The following is a 20,970-nucleotide window of genomic DNA, read 5'->3' as shown; positions in this document are numbered from 1 at the left end:
CAACCATGTTAACATTGTGTCAACATCTTTCAAATTGTAACAACTGTTGTACACTGTTTACATCGTTTCCATTGTTATTGTTGTAAATATGTCTAAAAATATTTCTATTTTATGGATATGGGTATCTTTTATTTTTTCCTACAAACAAAACTTTTACAACTAAATAGTACATGAACAGATTTAAATGTATAAATTACTAGTATATGTAATAACGAATTGCATTATTTTATATTTTATCTATGTAATATATGATTATATCGGATTATATGACCTTCGAAAGTCTGCGGTGTCACCTCAATGGTAAAGACTAAAAAACACTTAAAATGATGATAGATATTATCAAGCATATGCTTTGTAAATTGATTATTTCGGACTTTTTATGATTTAGATGTACATTTTAGTACATGTGTATGTTATAAATATGTGAATTTGAGCAAAATCGGTGAAGATTAATTTGACAGCTAATGCCCCTTTAATAGATCGTCTTCATTTTAACAGGAAATAAAATATGTGAGTAACCCTCCTGCGGCATTATTCCAAATCCACAATGGAATATCATATCCTAGTTTTATCATGTTAATGGTGACACTTTTTATAGAGCTCGAAAAAAATACAAAAAACTATAACTATTTGTGCTTCGAATAACGAAATCAAATATTGCTGTCTAGGTAGTAACACTTTTAAAATGTCTTAAAAACTTATATTCAAACTTTTCACATGCTATGTATGACTTCTCTACCACCAAATCCGTTGGATATATGCTGATTGGTATTTAAGTATTGTCAAACATGCTGCACTTGTTAGAAAGGGAATTTATCTTTTGTTAACTGGAAGAATCTGCAATTATTCGGTATATCGTATCTAACGTCTCTGATGGTTTATTCGTTATTGTTGGTGTTTAGTACTCATCTGATGAGACTTTTTTTTATGATTATTACAATTTCATCTATTGTTGTTTCATTAAAGCACTGTCCAAGGCTGGGAGAAGAGAAGAGCGTTCAAACAAAGGTCTTTCCCCAATCTCCGGCGCAGAGTTCATATCCGTTCCATACACACTCCGCAATACTGCACTAAGTATGACCTCTGCCATACATTGTCCGACCCCATGAGGAAATTACATCATGGCCGACAAGCATTCGGTAGTCTCTGGAAAGTATATTGCCCGATATATCACCCACCGAGGACAATCGAAATTTATTAAGCGGAAGGTTTTGGAGTAATCAGGTAAAGTGGCGATGGCGGAAATTACGACAATCATCTCCTCCAACTAGGATTCTCGCCAAATTGAAGTTATAAAATTACTTAAACGAAACGTGCGCCTGGCGCAAACACAAAAGAAGTAGGTCAGGTAAGGACCGATTTTGGCCTCACATTTCAGGTTCATCTGACGAAAGATTTTGACCACTTTTTAAACACTTAAGTGTCTATTTCATTTGAATCAATTAGTTTATGTGAAAGATTTTAACTGATTTAGTCATTAAAAACGATCCGATTCAAGCTCAAATATGAAACATCTACCAAATATGCCAAAAAACGTCAATTTTCAGATGGTTTTTGTCAAAAATGAAAGCGGCCGCATCCGTGTTCATCCTCAACCTTTATATATGTTATGTATTATCATAAAATACAACTTACATTTCAACATTAGGGATGAACACGAATGCGGCCACTTTCGTTGTATTCGAAAACCATTTAAAATTTAAGTAAAATGCTACAATTGTGAAGATTTCAGTAATTTAGCATGACTTAATGGTGCTAGTATCCGATATATGTGCATTGTATTGTCAAAAACATCCCATATTTATGTAGCAGAAGCATTCTACTGTCCAATAAGTAACTAAAAGTTTACATTTTAACAATTTTGTAAAACTGCTATATTTTGGGGCCAAAAAGGGGTCTCACTGGACCCACTCCTTTTAATCCTGGTATCAATGAGGAGTTTATTTGAAGCGGAAAAACAAGAAATTCTAGCTATTTTGCTGACAGGCTACGGCAAGAGTCTTTGGTTATCAGTTTTCACCGTTGATCCTAGTCCTGGGTGGTAGTTGTCCAACCTGGAGCTCAGTGTAATCTACAGGGGTTTGTAACAATTTGCCAGGTTTACTATATATCTATATATATGAGCTCCGAAAAAAATATCACAGTTCATTTTACAATGTTCTACATCTTTTTGTATTTGACACAACTTTTTGGATTTTGAATCCTAAATGCTCTTCAACTTTGTACTTGTTTGGCTTTAAACATATTTTTTGCTTCACTGATGAGTCTTATGTAAACGAAACGCGCGTCTGGCGTAATAAATTAGAATCCTGCTTGTCATAGAAGAGAAAAATATCCAGTGGCAGTAGGAACAAAGTACGTGAAAGTCTTAGGGAGAAAAAATTGAAACAATAATTCTAAGTAAAACCGCTAATGAGGTTCCACCCTTGTATGTTTTTCGTTTTTTCGTATGGATATATAGTACACACGGCAAATTATAACAAAACCCTGCCTCAGACTTTGTCAGAGGGAAAGGCTCTCATATCCCCTGCTCGGTTGGGTTGTTCCTTACCTGATAAAAGTTCTTCATACTAAATGAGAAAAATATATTGCTTTGCTCTTTAAGCTTATTCCTTGCATGCATGTAAAAGACAGCATTACTATTTCTAATAGTCCAAATGATTATGACATCTTGAAAGGCTATTATATTTTTTGTCTTTGACGCCTTACAGCAACGCGCCAAAGCAAAATTTAAAATAGCCTTCCAAGATTTCGTATTTATTTGGACTTTAATTCTACTTTGTGCTTTGGATGACATATATTGTGCTTATTATCATACCACCTTTTCATACCTGTTTCTTTTGAGATTCTATTTCACAGATCATTAGAAGATTGAACAGGATGTCATTGATCATTTCCTGTTCTGTGATGGTAGGTGTCATAGTTCAAAAAATTATGAAGCCTATTCTTCTTCAAGCATTATACGTAACGTAAGGGTACCCAAATTGTACCGAGTACCCAAATTGCACCTATTTAGAAAACATAGCAACGGAAATCTTACAACATTTCCTAGAGACTAAACAATTTGTATCTTTTTGATTTGATACTATGCACGTCTTTCAACATAGGTAATCGTATTTAGATATACACAAAACGTTCACAGTATTGATCAACAGATGGACTGTTTACTGAAAAAGCAAAATGTTCGAAAACGTCACCGTACGACGTCATCAAAACGTCATCTTTTTAAAATTATCAAAAACAATATATTATAAGCATCCATTTTGTAAAATATGAAGAGTAAGCATGGACTAATATCCAATTGTTCAAAATATTTGAAGAAATTAAACAAAAGCTCGGTTATAAGACTTTTGAAGATGTGAATTTAAGCATGGATGCAATTTGGTTACTCCTCATTACAGAATCCTGGATAGTTTGGAGGCTGATTCAAACCCATTTTTTATGGACTCAATATGGATTAAAGATCAAATTAGTGTACATATACAATGAAGAAGGATAGGGCTACAAAATAAACACAGTATGGACATATTTTACTTGATCATAAAAAAAACTTAGGTGAAAAAACTGTCAAAATAGGTGCAATTTGGGTACCGTCACGTTAGACACCTACATGAAATATTTCTTTCAAATTGTGAACATTGCAGCGTTAAACATGACAATGTTTTTAATATTCTACTTTTATCCTTGCATATCAAAATCATATAATTTTCACCTTTACTGCACATTAACCGTATCTATTATTTAATATACATGATTGGGGACTGGGTTTTAAGCTAACATATACCTTGGTAGCTGTTACACCCAAATTATGTCATGATACTCTTGGCATTAACAGTAATTAGGTCTTTCCACCTTTCCGTGGAAAGACCTATTGAATTTGTTCTGATTATTAGGTCTTTCCACCTTTCCGTGGAAAGACCTATTGAATTTGTTCTGATTATTAGGTCTTTCCACTTTTCCGTGGAAAGACCTATTGAATTTGTTCTGATTATTATTATTATTATTTTTTTTTTTTCTTCCGCCTAATTTTTTTTCTTGCGTATTATTGATGTTTCAAAAGATGTCGCTTAGATATTTGGAATATGGTATCGTATAGTTTATACGCTTTAAAAATTTACAACTGTGTAACAAAATACTTTACGTTGTAAGAGTTATCTCCCCAAACACTGTTTTTCTTGTGGCCACTACTCCTTCGCAACCGTTAAAGATTACGACAAATTTATTTTACCAAATTGCTTGTTACATCTTCAAGATTAGGATATTCGTTTGGACCGAAGCTTTACGGAGACTCCATATGAGAGTTATTCCCCCTTTTCCCTTAAATTAAGTTATATGCATTTCTAAATGGTAAACCATAAGTGATAAAGACATAGGGTCTTTAGATTTGGGGTCCTTGGTCGAAAATAATAAAAATGAGGTCAAGGTCAAAGGTCAAGGTCATATTCTAAATTTTGATTTTGGCTTATTTTCATTTATTTTCAAATACCTTATGACATATCGACAAATAATTTTTCATAAATTGTTAGTTGCGACATGTCCTTACTTGTATATTTTGATTGAAAGGGTGCGCAGACAATAAATAGGAGTTTTTGCCCATCTTACATTTAGAATTACGCGTAAAGTGATATTACTAATAAACCAAACATATTAAAGACCTTGGGTCTTTTGATTTAAGGTCCTTGGTTTGTGAACTTGAAATTGAGGTCAAGGTCATAGGTTAATATGACGTTCTAGATTTTGACCTTTGCTTTAAATTCATATAAATACATCATACAGCCATAGGAACTAACATTTTAAACTGATTTTTAATATTTCAATATCAAAAAAGATCTTTTCTAGTGGAAAGACCTACAATTGTTCTCTGAACAATTGGTTTTTAATTATTATTTTTCTTCTTCCGCCTAAATTTTTTTCTTGCGTAGTTTTGTTGTTTCAAAAGATGTCGCTTAGATATTTGGAATATGATATCGTATAGTTTATACGCTTTAAAAAATGACAACTGCGTAACAAAATACTAAACCTTGTAAGAGTTATCTCCCCAAACACTGTTTTTCTTGTGGCCACTACTCCTTCGCAACCGTAAAAGATTACGACAAATTTATTTTACCAAATTGCTCGTTACATCTTAAGGATTAGGTTATTCATTGGACCGAAGCTTTACGGAGACTCCATATGAGAGTTATTCCCCATTTTTATTTGAATTAAGTGATATGCATTTCTAAATGGTAAACCATAAGTGATAGAGACCAAGGGTCTTTAGATTTGAGGTCCTTGGTCCAAAAAAATGAAAATGAGGTCAAGGTCAAAGGTCAATGTCATATTTTAAATTTTGATTTTGGCTAATTTTTCCTTATTTTCAAAAACCTTAAAAGATAGCGACAAATTATTTTTACTAAATTGTTAGTTGCGACATGTTGTAACTTGTAAATTTTGGTTGGAAGGGTGCCTCAACAATAAATGAGAGTTTTCGCCCATCTTATATTTAAAATCATGCCTAAAGTGATATAACTCATTAACCATACATTTTACAGACCTAGGGTCTTTTTATTTGAGGTCCTTGGTTGGTGACCTTGAAATTGAGGTCAAGGTCAAAGGTTAATAGAACGTTCTAGATTTTGACCTTTGCTTTAAATTCATATTTATACATTATAAAGTCATAGGAACTGACATTTTTGATTGATTTTTAATATTTTGATAATAAAATAGATCTTTACTTGTGGAAAGACCTTCAATTGTTCTTTGAACAATTGGTTTTTAATTATTATTATTTTTTTTTCTTCCGCCTAATTTTTTTCTTGCGTAGTATTGATGTTTCAAAAGATGTCGCTTAGATATTTGGAATATGATATCGTATAGTTTATACGCTTTAAAAATTTACAACCGCGTAACAAAATACTTTACGTTGTAAGAGTTATCTCCCCAAATACTGTTTTTCTTGTGGCCACTACTCCTTGGCAACTGTTAAAGATTACGACAAATTTATTTTACCAAATTGCTCGTTACATCTTCAGGATTAGGATATTCATTGGACCGAAGCTTTACGGAGACTCGATATGAGAGTTATTCCCCCTTTTCCATTTAATTAAGTGATATGCATTTCTAAATGGTAAACCATAAGTGATAGAGACATAGGGTCTTTAGATTTGAAGTCCTTGGTCCAAAAAAATAAAAAGTAGGTCAAGGTCAAAGGTCAAGGTCATATTCTAAATTTTGATTTTGGCTTATTTTCACTTATTTTCAAATACCGTATGACATTTCGACAAATATTTTGTCATAAATTGTTAGTTGCGACATGTCCATTACTTGTATATTTTGGTTAAAGGGTGCGCAGCCCATAAATTGGAGTTTTTGTCCATCTTACATTTAGAATTACGTGTAAAGTGATATTACTCATTAACCAAACATATTAAAGACCTAGGGTCTTCTGATTTAAGGTCCTTGCTTTGTGACCTTGAAATTGAGGTCAAGGTCATAGGTTAAAACGACGTTCTACATTTTGACCTTTGCTTTAAATTCATATAAATACATCATAAAGCCATAAGAACTAACATTTTAAACTGATTTTTCATATTTCAATATCAAAATAGATCTTTACTAGTGGAAAGACCTACAATTGTTCTCTGAACAATTGGTTTTTAATTATTATTATTATTTTTTTTTTTTCTTCCGCCTAATTTTTTTCTTGCGTAGTATTGTTGTTTAATAAGTTGTCGCTTAGATATTTGGAATATGATATCGTATAGTTTATACGCTTTAAAAATTTACAACTGCGTAACAAAATACTTTACGTTGTAAGAGTTATCTCCCCAATCACTGTTTTTGTTGTGGCCACTACTCCTTCGCAACCGTAAAAGATTACGACAAAATTATTTTACCAAATTGCTAGTTACATCTTCAGGATTAGGATTTTAATTTTGACCAAAGCTATCCAGAGACTCCATATGAGAGTTATTCCCCCTTATGTATTTGATATAGGTGATATGCGTTTCTAACTGGTAAACCATAAGTGATATAGACCTAGGATCCCTTGATTTGAGATCCTTGGTCCAAAAAAATGAAAATAAGGTCAAGGTCAAAGGTCAAGGTCATATTCTAAAATTTGATTTTGGCTTATTTTCTTTTATTTTCAAATACCGTATGACATATCGACAAATATTTTTTCCTAAATTGTTAGTTACGACATGTCCTTACTTGTATATTTTGGTTGAAAGGGTGCGCATACAATAAATGGGAGTTTTTGTCCATCTTACATTTAGAATTACGCGTAAAGTGGTATTACTCATTAACCAAACATATTAAAGACCTTGGGTCTTATGATTTAAGGTCCTTGGTTTGTGACCTTGAAATTGAGGTCAAGGTCATAGGTTAAAAGGACGTTCTAGATTTTGACCTTTGCTTTAAATTCATATAAATACATCATAAAGCCATAGGAACTAACATTTTAAACTGATTTTTCATATTTCAATATCAAAATAGCTCTTTACTAGTGGAAAGACCTTTAATTGTTCTCTGAACAATTGGTTTTTAATTATTATTATTTTTTTTTTTTTTTTCTTCCGCCTAATTTTTTTTTTGCGTAGTATTGATGTTTCAAAAGATGTCGCTTAGATATTTGAAATATGATATCGTAAAGTGTATGCGCTTTTAAAACTGACAACTGTGTAACCAAATACTTTGCGTTGTAAGAGTTATCTCCCCAAACACTGTTTTTATTGTGGCCACTACTCCTTCGCAACCGTAAAAGATTACGACAAATTTATTTTACCAAATTGCTCGTTACATCTTCAGGATTAGGCAATTCATTTGGACCGAAGCTTTCCAGAGACTCCATATGAGAGTTATTTCCCCTTATGTAAATGATATAAGTAATATGCATTTCTAACTGGTAAACCATAAGTGATAGAGACCTAGGGTCTTCAGATTTGAGGTCCTTGGTCCAAAAAAATGAAAATGAGGTCAAGGTCAAAGGTCAAGGTCATGTTCTAAATTTTGATTTTTGCTTATTTTCACTGATTTTCAAATACCATATGACATATCGACAAATAATTTTTCATAAATTGTTAGTTGCGACATATCCTTACTTGTATATTTTGGGTGAAAGGGTGCGCAGACAACAAATGGGAGTTTTTGCCCATCTTATATTTAGGTTTACCCGTAAAGTGATATTACTCTTTAACCAAACATATTAAAGACCTAGGGTCTTTTGATTTAAGATCCTTGGTTTGTGACCTTGAAATTGAGGTCAAGGTCATAGGTTAATAGGACGTTCTAGATTTTGACCTTTGCTTTAAATTGATATTAATACATCATAAAGCCATAGGAACTAACATTTTAAACTGATTTTTCATATTTCAATATCAAAATAGATCTTTACTAGTGGAAAGACCTTCAATTGTTCTCTGAACAATTGGTTTTTAATTATTATTATTATTATTTTTTTTTTTTTCTTCCGCCTAATTTTTTTTCTTGCGTATTATTGATGTTTCAAAAGATGTCGCTTAGATATTTGGAATATGGTATCATATAGTTTATACGCTTTAAAAATTTACAACTGTGTAACAAAATACTTTACGTTGTAAGAGTTATCTCCCCAAACACTGTTTTTCTTGTGGCCACTACTCCTTCGCAACCGTTAAAGATTACGACAAATTTATTTTACCAAATTGCTCGTTACATCTTCAGGATTAGGATATTCATTTGGACCGAAGCTTTACGGAGACTCCATATGAGAGTTATTCCCCCTTTTCCCTTAAATTAAGTGATATGCATTTCTAAATGGTAAACCATAAGTGATAAAGACATAGGGTCTTTAGATTTGGGGTCCTTGGTCGAAAATAATAAAAATGAGGTCAAGGTCAAAGGTCAAGGTCATATTCTAAATTTAGATTTTGGCTTATTTTCATTTATTTTCAAATACCTTATGACATATCGACAAATAATTTTTCATAAATTGTTAGTTGCGACATGTCCTTACTTGTATATTTTGATTGAAAGGGTGCGCAGACAATAAATAGGAGTTTTTGCCGATCTTACATTTAGAATTACGCGTAAAGTGATATTACTAATAAACCAAACATATTAAAGACCTTGGGTCTTTTGATTTAAGGTCCTTGGTTTGTGAACTTGAAATTGAGGTCAAGGTCATAGGTTAATATGACGTTCTAGATTTTGACCTTTGCTTTAAATTCATATAAATACATCATACAGCCATAGGAACTAACATTTTAAACTGATTTTTAATGTTTCAATATCAAAAAAGATCTTTTCTAGTGGAAAGACCTACAATTGTTCTCTGAACAATTGGTTTTTAATTGTTATTTGAGTTGTGTGCATTAAACCTCTGAAGAATGTATACATGTACTGTTTATCAATTTCTATTATTTCGAGTTGACAAAAATTCTGGTCCAATGACCCATTTGTCACTGCTAAATTATTGTCTCACTGGCAACTAAAACATCTCATAATTTTTATTACTGAATCCCTCATCTGGTAATATATGCCATATTAAATTCAGAAAGAAATTATAATCCCTTGTGAGCACAATCACACACCCCACGTCCCCACATTGTCAGTGAACACACAAAATCTCACCACATTCCTTAATTCACTTATAACTCTACAAAAGTCAACTAATAAAAATGTTCCTTTTTAACTACAAAATTTCATGTAATTCTGTTGTGTCGTATCAGAGGAGTTGCGATAACAAACTGCTGCAGTAGTATATTGAGGCCAATAAGTTCAAAGGGGAATAACTAATAGAAAAAAAGAATTGAATCAAAATTTCCTGTTTATATACACATCTACATTATGAACAAAGTTTCATGAAGTTTGTTGTGTGTTTTCAGAGGAGTTGCAATGACAAGTGGTTGAAGACCAGAACTGGCGGACGGACAGACAGAGAGACCAATGGACGGATCAAAAATATGATCCCCTCCGCAACTTAGTTGCGTGAGAAAATAAAATATTTGTCATTGTTAGAGGTAATAATACTGAACTTTCTTATGCATAAATACAACCATTTAATCACACACGGACATGATGTATTCAGTTTTAAGATGCAATTAAGCCATTATAATTCTTTTGCAAGAGAACTGTTATTACTGTTTTCTATTTGTTGATAGCAGATCTTGTAACTTGAGTCTTTTATTTTCTGTTTTGTTTTTTTGGAATGCTGTCCATTGGACTTGTACCCAACATCTCATTGTATTCATATGCTTAAATCTTTTGAAAAAATTTAAACTTATATTTCCATACTACTTGGCTAAATATGTCCTAAAATTTTTTATAGAAAACCTAGCTATCATTGAGACGATAACGAATTACGTAACCAAATATTCAGTTAACTTTGACATAACAGTTTGTCCCATATCACCTAGAAATGGAAGCTACTATAAGTTATATGGTTCGCTACTGACCCCCTAAGGATCCATAGAGGGTTAATAAAATCCATAGGGGGTGAGGCCGGAGGCCGAGTCCCCTATGAATTTTATTCACCCTCTATGGATCCGTAGGGGGTCAGTAGTTAACCGTATAACGAATTTATCGGACGCTGGACTTTTTCTGCGGCGTTTTGTTGAAAAATAAACAATGAAACACAACAACATTAATAGATGACGTCGCCATTAACGCGTCATGAACCGCATATGAAACTTACTAACCCCATACGGTCTCATAGGGGGTCACCACGTGACGGCATTTAACCAATCACAACGTGATAATTCATCTGTTGTCCGATAAAACATTTTGGTTGAATACGAAAGGAGAAATAATAAATTGTTTTGTTTTCTCGAAATCATGCTATCTTGATACTTAACAAAATAATTTTAATCATAATTCTTTATACTTCCATTGCAAAACTAATAACAGATATCAAAACATATGCCAAAAAAGTACAATATTGCTGTGTGTTTCTTTGTCCTACATTGGCAAGAGGTAAAGGTGAGGATTGAGATCTCACAAAACATGTGACCCCGCCGCATTTCTGTGCCTGTCTCTAGACAGGATCTTCTAGCCTTTGCTATTCTTGTATGTTTTTTTTAGTCTAGTTCATATATATGTTTTGGTGCAAAGTATGACATCAATTTTCACTGAACTAGTACACAATTTTATGAAGAGTCCAATTCAAGCTGCGGTATTGTCTCTCTGCGTTTAATTACAATTGGTGGTCTTCGGCTGTTACATGCTCTTTGGTCGGGTTGTTGTCTCTTTGAAATGTTAATATTGCTAGTCTCTTTTCTATAATTACGATAAAAGCACGGTTATGCATTATTATCAGCAGTCACTTGCTACCACCATGAAGTTTAAATTGAGTCTACCTTGTTAGCCTTCATTTTTTAGTCAAATAATGGCTATTACTTCGGTCAACATGTCTTTTCTTTTACATAAAGGACAATGCAACATGTTTATTTTTTAAATTTCATAGATGTCCTGATTGCCCGATCATAATTTGCCTCACAAGGATTTAAAATTGCGGCCACGTTAGCTCCTTGCATTAAGATGTGTACGTGACTATGTATAATAAGATGTAGATTCCTATTTAGCGAACTATAGTTTGTTGAGAAGATGTTTTTTGCTTTGGAAAGGCATATGAAAATGTCACAGGATTATATATTTTTTTTGAATCTCAATCGTTTCCATTTTAAACTTACAGAAGATTTATACAAGGACATTAATTATTAAAAATCAATACAGGAAGAGCACTTAATTCTGAGTCATCAATAATAAATTTCAAAAACAAACTGTTAGTACACAAGAAACTCAGAACTGTTTTGTATTGCTATGAGTTACAATTTATGACAAAAATAAGCAAGGACATATCGAAACAACATCTGATAAACAAATTTAATAATACTTTTAGATATTTGGATGATATTTTGACTCTCAATAATGACGACTTCAGTATGTATATTAAAGAAATTTATCCTGTTGAACTTACTTTATATAAAGCTAATACTAACAATGACCACTGCCCTTTCCTCTATCTTGATATCTATATCATTAACGGAAAGCTGAATACTAAAATTTATGATAAAAGAGATGATTTTTCATTTCCTATCGTTAATTATCCATTTTTAGATGGTGACGTTCCCTGGTCACCATCTTACGGTGTTTATATATCTCAACTTGTACGATTCGCTCGTGTATATAACAATGTTTTAGATTTTAACCAGAGAAATTTATGTATTACTGAAAAATTATTACACCAGAGTTTTCGATATCACAAACTAGTAAATATAGCTCAACATGCAGACTTCTTATACGTTGAGGTATTTCACATCCAATTTTTTTATGGAAATATTCTTTATAAAGCACAAAGGTGTCAGTATTCACCTCAAAAACTAACAAAACCTTTGAATAGTCTTATTAAGAAGGGATATAGTTACGATACTGTTGTCAGGTCATTAAAGATTGCATATTTTGACGTTAATATTGATTTACTTATAGGGTCTTTGCATCGGAACTAAACACATTTATTCAAAAACCAGTTGTTGGCATGACACGGGTTATGTTCTTCTCATATATGTTATGATGGTATGATACTAAACCCCTAACGGGAAGGATTGTGTCTGATGTTCATACGATGAAATCATAATCTTTCAGTCAGTTTAATTGAAGTATGGAGCTGGCATGTCAGTTAACTACAAGGAGTCTGTTGTTATTTATGTATTATTGTCATTTTGTTTATTTTCTTTGGTTACATCTTCTGACATCAGACTCGGACTTCTCTTGAACTGAATTTTAATTTACGTATTGTTATGCGATTACTTTTCTACATTGGCTAGAGGTATAGGGGGAGGGTTGAGATCTCACAAACATGTTTAACCCCGCTGCAATTTTGCGCCTGTACCAAGTCAGGAGCCTCTGGCCTTTGTTAGTCTTGTATTTTTAATTTTAGTTTCTTGTGTACAATTTGGAAATTAGTATGGCGTTCATTATCACTGAACTAGCATATATTTGTTTAGGGGCCAGTTGAAGGATGACTCCGGGTGCGGGAATTTCTCGCTACATTGAAGACCTGTTGGTGACCTTCTGTTGTTGTTTTTTTCTATGGTCGGGTTGTTGTCTCTGTGGTGTATTTCCCATTTCCATTCTCAATTTTATTCAACTTCAACGTTATCCTACGACTTTATACACTGTTGATAAACATAATAAAATGGTCTGAAACTAAAATGCAGCAAATATATATTTCTAGCATAGGAGTCCTCTTCCTTCACGTCTTATGCAGAAAATAGTGGATTTAACCTGGTTTTAAAGCCAGCAGAATCCCTCACTTGTATGACAGTTGAATCAAATTCCATTATATTGAAAACGATGTGTGAACACAACAAACAGACATAATAGGCAAAAATGTAAAAAAAAAAAGGTGCAGAAGTCAAAAATGTACCATAAACTTACTCACTATGAAAACAAAAGAATATGTAACAAAGAACAACAAAATGGCATATAGACAAATCATAAAGGCAAAAATTCAAGACAAGAATACACTAATTTACCATAGTACAATAACACAATGACGTCTATATATGTCAAAGTAATATAAAAAGACGTATAGACAAACCACATTAACAAAAATAACTGATAAGCATACAAAGATGTTTTACAATAGCACAATAACGGGATGTATAAGTACAGAGCCACATCATATATATTAAATAAAACAGAATGCATATAGACAAAGCACATACACAAAAATTAAAGACAAGAATACAAGAACTATCATAGAACAATAACACATTGACCGGATGTAAAGTACTGAGCCACGTCAAATGGATATCACCAAAAACAGACTAAAGAGGTAAAGTAATATTCATAAACACATATAAAAGAATAGTATAACAATAATTAAGATGATACACAATGTCAGTAACCAGTATCTTTATTTCAAGACCATAATGTATTATTTGTGAAGTTAATACGGAATATTTATCAACAAGATATTGGTAGTATCGATGAACCTCTTGTCAGAAAATTACGAGACGTTCGTTGACGTATCGCTGGTTCATCAACTTTATGCTCAGACACTGTTGACGGTTTACAAAGTCTGAGTAGGAGCTGCAAACTCTTATCTACCGAAAATGAAATTCTGAATAACGTATAGACTATAAAACTATGTCAAATGACAGATATTTCAATCATTAATGACTGAATTTATCGACTGGCAGAACATTTTGTATTGAATGTTATTGTACTATCTTAGTACGAATACAAAGGTCGTCTAAAATATACATTCGCTACCAATATAACCCCTAAGCACTGTTTGTTATTAGGTTGTTTGCGATAAAAAATGTGAAATTCCAAACTTCAGTTTTTAACACAAATTATAAAAAACAAAATCATCACTTTTAAGTTTGATCAATTCATGAAAAAATTAAATATATAACAATTAATCAGATTAACTTATAAGTGCCACTTCTACTCAGACTCAGCTCCTACTCAGACTTTGTAAAACGTCACCAGTGTCTGTGCAGAAAGTTGATAAACCAGGGGTATGTCAAAGAACGTCTCGTCCTTTTTCTAAAAAAGTTCATCGGAAGGTACCCAGAACTTGTTGATAAATATTCCGTATCAACTTCACAAATAATACACGATGGTCTTGAAGTATAGATGTTACGTACTGACGTTGTTTATCATCTTAATAACGTGTTTTATTATTCTTTTATTTGTCTTTATTAATATTACTTTTACTGTTAAGTCTGTTTTTTTAGATATCCTTTTGCGACGTAACTCTGTGCTTATGTATCCCATCATACTTTGAACGACAAAATTATTTTATGATGTGACTCTGTACCTATGTATCTTGTCATACTTTAAATGACTAGATTATTTTATGATGTGACTCTGTACCTATGTATCTTGTCATACTTTGAATGACAAAATTATTTTATTTATTAATATTACTTTTACTGTTAACCAACTTTTTTTGTGATATAAATTTGACGTGACTCTGTACTTATGTATCCCGTCATACTTTGAACCACAGTATTATTTTATTTATTATTATTACTTTCACTGTAAAGTCAGTTTTTGTTATATCTATTTTTCGTGACTGTATTTATGCATCCCGTCATACTTTGAACGACAAAATTATTTCATGTCTACCTGTGCGAATTTCAAACGCGCATATTTACACCAGTACTCAAAACCCTCCTTCCTTGATGGGTGCATTTTACATAGACAAATAAAATCGTATAATATAATGAAAATGAGGATGTTAATTTGATGTATGCCTTTTTGTGCTTCTTCGTTACATTTGTTGTTTTCATAGTGATTAAGATGATAACACAATGTTGACTGCTGTATCCCTATTTTTGACATTTTTACCTATTGTGTCTGTTTGTTTTGTTCACGCATCGGTGACAATATAATGGAATTTGATGTGACAGTCATACAAGTGAGAGGTTTAGCTAGCTATAAAACCAGGTTCAATCCACCATTTTCTACATTTGAAAATGCCTGTACCAAGTCAGGAATATGACAGTTCTTGTCCATTCGTTTTTGATGCGTTTTGTTATTTGATTTTGCCATGTGATTATGGACTTTCCGAATTGATTTTCCTCTGAGTTCAGTATTTTTGTGATTTTACTTTTTTCTGATGTATTTCAAATTAAAATGCTGTTATTTAACAAAAACTTCACGTGCAAGAAGTGAATCAGCTTGGATTATTGAACGAACAGGATGAAACTAAGATACTTTGAAATTAGTAAAGATGTTCATAATACGCCTAGTGTGTAATAAATTGCTTCTTTTTCAAATGTATGTTCATGCACATTCTTGCGGAAAAGCATCCGACAAAGACGGACATGTTTTGATCGATATCAATGAAAATATTATTAGAACTGAATTTTTCCTGAAAGTCCAATTTAAAGATTAATTAACCTTAAATTTTAGATTTTAACTCCAACATTTTATTCTTTTCAAGTTTACAAATTTGTGCTTTAACTCGACATTTTAAAGATAAAAAGAAAAAGAAAAAAGTTATGGAGATAATTTGAGTAAGAGGGGAAAATAAGAATTAGTCAAATTCATTGGAAGACCATTGGAAGACCATGTACTTGACCTCAATTTAGGATAGACTCTTGAATTTATAGAGTCAAAATAGGATGAACGGATCATATATACCGGAGGGAAAATATGAAACAAGCCCCCCCCCCCCAAAAAAAAATAATATATAAACAAGTCTAAATTGAAAACTACGTCCAAACCAACGATTGCGTTGAATAAAAACCGCAATTTTTATACGTGTCCATATAAAATTTCGTTGTAGAAGGGTATAAATACAGCACAAACAAAATTATTATATATATTGGGTTCGAATCCCGGCGAGGGAAGAACAAAAAAGACAATTTACAGATCTTACATTGTTGGGTTGATGTTTAGACGAGTTATATATACAGAATGTACAGAGCCATGTATCACCATCACTGCTAGTGATCCGATGGCTTAGTCTTTTGTAGAGAGGTCACTGGTCTAGACGTACTTATAAATATCATTATTTCTGTGACTGTATCTATCATTAATTTGTAGGATCCTTTACTATAGATAATTTAGCTGATCTGTAAAAATAACTTCATGCCTTATATATCATGTACTGTAGTACGACGCTAGATTAAAACTGGCGTGGAAAGGTAACACCAAGCCACCGAAAGCTTCATTTTTATGAAGCCCAGGTGGTTGTGTGGTCTAGCGCGCCGGTTACAATGCAGGCGATTTGGTGTCACGATATCTCAGTAGCATGGTTCGAATCCCGGCGAGGGAAGAACAAAAAAATTTGTGAAAGCAAATTTACAGATCTAACATTGTTGGGTTGATGTTTAGACGAGTTGTATATATATATATATACAATTTTTGAGTTAGATTGCTGACAAAAAAAACCCGATTGTGTATAACATAATCATATAACATCTTCACACGCTAAAAACACATGTCTTATGTCTATCTCTAGATTCGCCTTCCATTACAAGGTAACACTACGACTATTGCAGTTATATTTTTCTATCTAGCGGATGTAGTCGAGTGGTATAGAGCGATGGACATAAGACTAAGCGATTGGTGCTGTAGTGAACCAAAGGTGTGAGTTCGAATCCTTCCTTCCACAAGTTTGTCAGCAGATAATCTAATTTTAACACTGTTGGAGGATATCTGTTATCCGATATATTTATTTATAATTACATTTATAGTTTCCTTTTTTGTTATTGGTGTTGTTTTGTACACGTTGTAGGCGTTCATATATATATAATGTATCTTTCAAAAACCAGAATGTTGTAAACATTCTTCAGTGTCGATGTGGCATGCATTATGCTGGCGAGACAGAATACCCATTCAACATCTGATCTCAAAAACCTTACCATCACAATCATAGACCACAACGAGGTTTAGTCAAGGGCTGAAAGACTTGCTCCGGAAAGATTAAGGATGAGAAAGCTAGGGACAGTTTACCAAGAGGGCATCAATGAAAAAAAAAACAATAGAATGAGTCATTCATTTTCCCTACCAACATTTTCCTTTCATTATCTGATTACTTAAAATAAGGCATGTTTATGTTTGCAACATTAAACATGTTTGTTTTTCTAGAATCATATTTAGAAAAAAAAGTAAATAGATTTTGTTGTGCTTTTTTTCTTTCTTGAAAGTAACATCGTCAACTCTAGCAAAGTTATAAGGCAGAATGCATAAAAAGTTCAATGTTGTTCTTATTGAAAATGTTTAAATTCCTTAACAATGAAAAAAAAGACCTGCCATATGTGTGAAAACGACGTGGATGCACGTGCTGTTGTGCCTCCGGGTAGCTACGCCCATTCTCAGCTATGTCACTTGCATTTGCATTTGGAATCATATGATGGAAAAACTTCAGCCATACATGCTAAGTCTGTGCATCGGTTATAACTCCTGTTTGGTAGGTGTCAGTCATAGTATCATTACCTGTTTGTTGTAATACCAAACATATTTACCAAACGCATCAGTTTACTGTAGAGGGAAGTAGGATCTGCTGTCATTATTTTGTCCTTTTTCGAATTATGAATTTTCAGGTCAAGCTTTTGTTATATGAAGGGAAACTGCAATCGCTTTAAGTCTTGTAATGACATTATGTAAATGAAACTTTACGTGTGTAGCAGGATCTGCTTACCTTCCCAGAGCAATTGAGATCAACTCAAGTTTTTAGTGGGGTTCGTGTTGCTTTATAGTTGTTAGTTTTCTATGTTGTGTCATGTGTACTATTATTTGTTTGTTTGTCTTTTTCATTATTAGCTCTTTATTTATGTCAATATATGTAACCGTACAAATTGTTAATTTTTAATCATATATATAGATTCCTGCCTCCATAATGACAATTTGATTATTGTTTAACATTACATATACACAAATTAAAATGAAAATACAAACTGAACCTTCAAGGTTTTATCGGATTCCTTTTGAATAATAACACATTTCTTTCAGATACACGTTTAATTTAAGCTGACGCATGTTATCTATGATAAAAATGTTCAAAGTTTTAATAGAAAAATAATATTAAATATGAGTAATATATACACAAATCTTCATCTGCTGACACATGTACACCAATATATAATTGTGCTGTTCAATCAAAACCTAGGATGAAAAAAATCAGTTTTTCGCTGAGATAAAATCATATCAATCCATTCCGATTTAACTTTGACAATCTTAACTGATGAAGGATATCTGTTATCCGAAATATTTATGAGTAATTACATTTATAGTTTCCTTTTTTTAGTTTTATTGGTGTTATTTTGTACTCTTTTTAGGCCTTTTTATAATTTATTTATTGTGTACATGTATCGTTACTAGTAACGACCCAGCGCCCTCGTTGGAAAAATCGTTGACTCTTATTCAAACGTTTTATATATTTATATATATAGGAATACTTCGTGTATTGTAGCAGAGATCCTTGTTTAATTCCTACGAGAAGGTAAAACCTCTCGAAACGATAGCTTATTTAAATAATAAGCTAAAGTTAGAGGAGGGGATAAGGTCTCTGCGCAATGCTAGGCGGTGTTGTCGTAGAAGTTAGAAATAAAAACTACAGGTTCCAGTCAAGTGCAAGGCCGGGGAGGAAGTTTCGAATCAAATCTACTCTAACATCGTTAGGCTGATTTGCTAGGCACTTTATATATATATATATATATATATATATAAAGCAGGTTTTAAGAATATCAGTTGTTCGACCTGTTAGTCAAATGCGTTTTGTTAAAATAGACATTTTACTTTTTTGGAAAATGTTGTTTGTGCTGTATTTAGACCCTTCTACAACGAAATTTGTTTTACATGAACACGTATAAAAATTGCGGTTTTTATCCAACGCAATCATAGGTTTGAACGTAGATTAAAACTGACGTGGAAAGGTAACACCCGGCCACCGAAAGCTTCATTTTAATACGAATCCCAGGTGGTCGTGTGGTCTAGCGGGACGGCTACAGTGAAGCCGATTTGGTGTCACGATATCTCAGTAGCATGGGTTCGAATCCCCGCGAGAGAAGAACAACAAATTTGCAAAAGCAAATTTACAGGTCTACAATTGTTGAGTTGATGTTTATACGAGTTGTACATGTTGTATATACATAATGTTGATAGCCATGTATCACCATCACTGCTGGTGATCCGATGGATAAATCTGTTGTAGAGTTGTCACTGACTCAGACGTACTTATAAATATAATTATTTTCTGTGACTGTATCTTACATTAATTTGTAGGATCCTTTAATATAGATAATTTAGCTGATCTGTAAAAATAACATCTCTATGCCTTATATATCTTGTACTGTAGTACGACGCTAGATTAAAACTGACGTGGAAAGGTAACACCCGCCCACCGAAAGCTTCATTTTAAAATGAAACCCAGGTGGTCGTGTGGTCTAGCGGGACGGTTACAGTGCAGACGATCTGGTGTCACGATATCTCAGTAGCATGGGTTCAAATCCCGGCGAGGGAAAACATTGTTGGGTTGATGTTTAGACGAGTTGTATATATATAATTTACACAGCCATGTATTACCATCACTGCTGGTGATCTGATGGAGAAATCTGTTGTAGAGTTGTCACTGACTCGGACGTACTTATATAGGTGATCCGATGGATAAATCTGTTGTAGAGTTGTCACTGACTCAGACGTACTTATAAATCTGTTGTAGAGTTGTCACTGACTCAGACGTACTTATATATATAAGTACGTCTGAGTCAGTGACAACTCTACAACAGATTTATCCATCGATCCGTTATGTCAAGTGATTTATATATATAAGTACGTCTGAGTCAGTGACAAATATACAACAGATTTATCCATCGGATCACCTATATATATATAAGTACGTCTGAACCAGTGACAACTCTACAACAGATTTATCCATCGGATCACCAGCAGTGATGTTGATACTTAGCTGTGTACATTATGTATATACAACTCGTCTAAACATCAACCCAACAATGTTAGATCTGTAAATTTGCTTTCGCAAATTTTTGGTTCTTCCCTCGCCGGGATTCAAACCCATGCTACTGTGATATCGTGACACCAAATCGCCTGCACTACAGCCGTCCCGCTAGACCACCCGACCACCTTGGCTCTCAAAAAAAGAGCTTTCGCTGGCCGTGTGTTACCTTTCCTCGTCAGTTTTAATCTAGCGGCGTACTACAGTACATGATATATAAGGCATGAAGATGTTATTGTTACAGATCAGCTAAATTATCTATAGTAAAGGATCCTACAAATTAATGTAATATACAGTCACAGGAAATAATTATATTTATAAGTACGTCTGAGTCAGTGACAACTCTACAACAGATGTATCCATCGGATCGCCATCAATGATGGTGATACATGGCTGTGTACATAATGTATATACAACTCGTCTAAACATCAACCCAACAATGTAAGATCTGTAAATTTGCTTTCGCAAATTTTTGGTTCTTCCCTCGCCGGGATTCGAACCCATGCTACTGTGATATCGTGACACCAAATCGC

Source organism: Mytilus galloprovincialis, chromosome 1, assembly GCF_965363235.1.
Source record: "Mytilus galloprovincialis chromosome 1, xbMytGall1.hap1.1, whole genome shotgun sequence".
NCBI classification, from domain to species: domain Eukaryota; kingdom Metazoa; phylum Mollusca; class Bivalvia; order Mytilida; family Mytilidae; genus Mytilus; species Mytilus galloprovincialis.
The sequence above is the reverse complement of the archived record's forward strand: the minus strand, read 5'-3'. Positions refer to the sequence as shown.